The sequence below is a fragment of the Anneissia japonica genome, unplaced genomic scaffold (assembly GCF_011630105.1).
Source record: "Anneissia japonica isolate Jap-2015-1 unplaced genomic scaffold, ASM1163010v1 scaffold3032_len512176_cov184, whole genome shotgun sequence".
NCBI lineage: Eukaryota > Metazoa > Echinodermata > Crinoidea > Comatulida > Comatulidae > Anneissia > Anneissia japonica.
Genome location: NW_022688691.1, coordinates 210,109 through 215,515, shown reverse-complemented (window position 1 = coordinate 215,515; position 5,407 = coordinate 210,109).

The window sequence follows — 5,407 nt, the reverse complement described above, 5'->3', positions numbered from 1 at the left end:
GGAGATTTTAATATTCCCATTAACGTGCCTAATAGATTACAGTCCCAACTTACCTCCATCACAGATAATGTAAATCGTGTTCAGCTTGTTAATTTTGTCACTCGTAAGTTTAATCACAACACCTCTGATGGAAATATTATTGATTTATTATTTTCCAATCGACTTGATTTATTCACCAAAGTGTCTTGTCTTCCTCCTGTTGGTTCTAGTGATCATGACTCAATTTTATTTCACCTCTCTTGTAGAAGGTTTACAAGGTGAAGGTGATGTAAACGCAACATGGGCTACCATTTATCGCATGTTCATGAATGCCATTAATGATGTCATTCCGACGTTTAAATGTCCAGGTAGAAAACATGCCCCATGGATTACAAACGACATTATTCGTCTGTCTAAAAAAAACACAGATTATTTAAAAATGCAATCCGACATAAAGGTGACCCTCAAAAATGGAATCTGTACAAGTCATGTCGTAACCATGTCTTTTTTTAAATAGTTTTTTTTAAAGCATATGTTGATTACGTAAATAATATTTCATCTGATTGTAAATCTTACCCTCGAAAGTTCTGGGCATTTGTTAAGACAACACGCACCACTGTGCCACCTAGTAATTTTTCATATAACAATTTGAATTATACTAACTTGACTGACATTGCCACTGCTTTTAATTCTTTTTTTTTTTTTGGCTCAAACTTTTCTCAGAATATCCAAAATATTGATTTTCCTATTTCTATATTCAACGCACATATCGATAAGCTGACTGATATTCGCACAACAGAACGTGAAGTCTATAAACTCCTTGCTTCTATTCCTTCTCACAAATCCCTGGTCCTGACTCCATAACTCCTAACATGATTAAACTCTCTCACCATGTATTTCATTTATTGTTACAAAAATGTGTAACATGTCTTTAACTACAGGTAAAATTCCTAATGATTGGAAGTAAGCTGTTGTGGTCACAATTAACAAAGGAGGAGAACTTAATAACATCACTAATTACCGTCTCATATCCCTGACTCCTATTTTCTGCAAGTTACTTGAAAAGATATTCATCTCCCTCCCTTCCTTCCTTGAATCCAATTGTTTAACTTCTAACAAACAGCATGAATTTACTAGAGGCAGATCCTGTACCACACAACTTGGTACTTTAATCCATGACTGAACAAAAAATTTTGACATTTCAAATCCTTCTCGTATCAATGCAATTTTTCTCGATTGGGCAAAGGCTTTTGACAGAGTAAACCATAAACTTTTTTGCTTTCTAAACTGAACCGAGTTGGCATTCGAGTTCTCTCCTGGTTAACCTCACTGCTGCTAGGCAGATCCCAGAAAGTCAAGTTTATGGGCACACACTCTGAGTGGATGGCTGTATTGTCTGGAGTCTGTCCTCGGGCCTATTCTCTTTAATCTTTTTGTTGCCGATCTGCCACAATGCATACTTTCATCTCTGCCCCAATAAGGCCTACTGTGTGGAGCCACAATGGAGCTAAGCAATAATTAGCCCTTCTTAGCAGATTAACTAGATAAACAGTTTGGCTTTGACTGAATCAGTTTGTTTGTTTAGTGTAGGTTTCAGTTCTTTGATCCAAAGCATTTCTTAATTAATTAAGCAATCAAACTTGGATTTGCACTTAGATAAAACCTTGAAATAATTAACAGTTTCAGTAGCACTAATATAATGATCTTTTAAATGTTGTCCTATGTTACCTTTACTGTGCATAATCTTATTTAAAATAGAATTATTTAATCAATCAGTAACTTGTGTTTTTTTAATGAAATTAATGATTTTCTTTAAAAAGATGCTACCCAAGGCGAGACTTTTTGTATACCTTGTTTGACGAACTCGTTGACTATTGTACATTTTACTGTACTCTATATATGTATTCCTACTAAGAAGTTTCTAATACTAATTTAACAGCATCTTTTTTAACGCATGCAATGTTACTATTTTTTAAAAGTTGCTTTGTAAGTTACAGTATTGTAACAATTTATTGCCAATATTATTATTATTATTATTATTATATTTATTGTCATTTCATAAAACAAATGAAATAACAAATAAACAAATTAAGGTTCCCGTAAAATAAGGTGTAACTGTAGTTTCTGATTACATAACTAAATATACAGTATTTAAATATTTGAAGATTAAAAAAAAATATATATCATTTCTATTACCGAATTATTCATTGGGGCCATTTTTACCTACCTGTCATATGGGGCCATTTTTACCGGGGCCATTTTTTCCGGGGTCATTTTTTCCGGGGCCATTTTTTCTGGGGCCATTTTTTCCGGGGCTATTCTTACCTACATTCGTTGGGATGTATAATTACACGCGCCCTTCCTCTAATATATCTTTCTTTGGCTATCTTCAGGAGGTCATTGATCATGTGTTTACCATCTCACAAATACCAGGCAATTGGTTTGGCTGGAGATTTTAATATTCCCATTAACGTGCCTAATAGATTACAGTCCCAACTTACCTCCATCTCAGATAATGTAAATCGTGTTCAGCTTGTTAATTTTGTCACTCGTAAGTTTAATCACAACACCTCTGATGGAAATATTATTGATTTATTATTTTCCAATCGACTTGATTTATTCACCAAAGTGTCTTGTCTTCCTCCTGTTGGTTCCAGTGATCATGACTCAATATTATTTCACCTCTCTTGTAGAAGGTTTACAAGGTGAAGGTGATGTAAACGCATCATGGGCTACCTTTTATCGCATGTTCATGATCTTTTAAATGTTGTCCTATGTTACAATTACTGCTCATCAATCAATAGGGCCTACTGTGTGAGCCATAGTCTAAGCAATAATTATCCCTTTTTAGCAGATTAACTAGATAAACGGTTTGGCTTTGAAGCAGTTTGTTAAGTGTAGGTTTCAGTTCTTTGATTCAAAGGATTTCTTTAATTAAGCGATCTTGGATTTGCACTTAGATAAATTAACCTTGAAATAATTAACAGTTCCAGTATCACTAAATATCATGATCTTTTAAATGTTGTCCTATGTTACAATTACTGCTCATCAATGCGTTGATAAAGGTGTCGACAAGTGTAGCCGACATAGCTTGCATCGCACAAGCCACATTGAAATTTATAAACAACGCATTGTTCATTAACAATATTAGGTTTACTTTCTTTTGATTTCAAGATTTCACCTATCTTCCTGCTAGTGAATACGGGCATAATTTAGATACGGTGTTGGAACAAGTTTGATCTTTAAATGGTAGAACAATTCTGATGGGTTGCTCGATAGCTTCTTGACCAGTAGTAATAATATTATTGTTAGATGTATTAACAATAGATTGTTTAAAATCATTAATGATATTACTGATTAATTATCCAGCGGAATTTCAATACTTGGAGTATCTATTATACTTTCTTATCTGAGATTAATCAGTGGACCTTGCGGTTTTTGGAAAACACAATGTGATGTCATAAAGGCATACACTGATTTTGCAAAGGCCTTTGACACAGTCGACCACAAACCCCTCATTTATAAACTTTCTAAATTTTGTTGTACTGCAATATTTTAAAGCTTTTGCGCAATTACTTATACAATCAAAAGCAATGGTTTCGATTGATGGTAGCAGAATGGCTCGCTGTGAGATCAGGTGTCCCACAGGAAACAATATTAGGACCTTTATTTTTTTACCCTTTTTATAAACGACTTACCTTCGAATTTCAATTCACATTGTTTACACTATGCTGATGATTTGAAATTGATTGGATTAATATTTTCATATGCACGACTCACGCCTGTTACAAGATGATTTACATAAACTTAATTCATGGTGCAATACTTGGCATATGAAACTTAGTTTAAGTAAATGTAAAGTTTTAAATATTTGCATTAATAAGAACAAAATTGTATTTCCTTATAGTATTTGTACTCAATCAAGTTCTATCAATCTTCCTTCTCTTAAAAATTGGCGTAATTTTCTGGATTTAACATTTTTATTTAAATGTGTTAATTGTATAGGTAATTACTTATCATCTTTATTTGGTATTTCTGTAGAACCCCGTGGGTGCCGTAATGCCATTACTAATTTTTTCACAATTTCTTTTGCCAGAATCAATGTTACTAAAAATGGTTTAATTAATAGATTACCTGGATTATATAACAATCATAGCAGAGAAGATAATTACATAGATATACTTTATAATAGTGTAGGAGTATATAAAAAGATCAAATTTATGTTACATATATACTAGGGAAGTTTTGTTGTCTTTATTGTGAGTTTGTTAATATTTGTATCTGTTTATTTGTATCAGTTTTTTGTTTCCATTCTGTGAGTGGCGGGCCTCCCGCTGTTAAATGCGAATTGAAATAAAGTAATTAAAAAAAAATACTGCAAGATTTAGAATTTAAGGCTTAAGTGACGTACCAGTTTAGACGAGTTTCTTTTGGCATTTGTTTATTAAATTATTTTTAAAAATAACGATTTTTTTTTTTTATGAGGAGTATTAGCAAGTCGAATGGCCGGGCAGTTAAGGCAGGGGAGCCACAACCTGCAGCCATAATATCGGCACTGTTTCGGACGGCACGCTCGCGTAGTTTTGGAGGTGGAGCAATCTTCTCGGATAAGGACTAACCGTAGGCCAAGTGTACACAATTGGCTCATGTGCCCTTCAAGAACCCAGTACATTTTTAGAGATGAGTAGGGGATTACAACGGTATAGTGGTCCATAAGCCGCTGTTGTCTTGTGATGGGATTGCCAGTTTGAAGAGTGAATGTGTTTACTGTTTGCCACATCTTCCCTAGTACCCAATGCTGAATAAATAAATAAATAAAAGATGTACAGTCGTCATTGGATAAGATATAGGCATAATTTGGTGTTTTTTGTGGTATACATGTGAAAATTGCATTTCTTTAAATCAACCAAAATGCTGTACTAAACAAGGACAGCATCTAGAACTTTTTTATAATTTTATTTGCTAATCATACCTTTGTTTTTATATAATTTGGCATTAGTCAGAAAATTAAGTGTATATATATATATATATATATATATATATATATAAATCATCAAAGAATCAAATATATATATATATATATAAATCATCAAAGAAGTTAAATACAGTGTTCGAACAAAGGACATAATAATACATCGTGTAGCATAGCTCGCAACGAATGTAGTCCTGTAAATAAATGAATAAAGAAATTGTGTAATAAAATGCCTCTGGCGGGACTCGAACCTGCGAACTCTCGCTGTCAAGGCGAGCGTCATAACCATTAGACCACGGAGGCTTCATGGTTGAACAGATTCAAATACCACCAGATACAATCTATTACACAATAAGTACGGCTAGGAACAAATAATAGCATACACTGAAATATAAATCAAATAGCCGTTAACACAGTTTAAATTATATACATAAATCATCAAAGAAAGGTAAATAC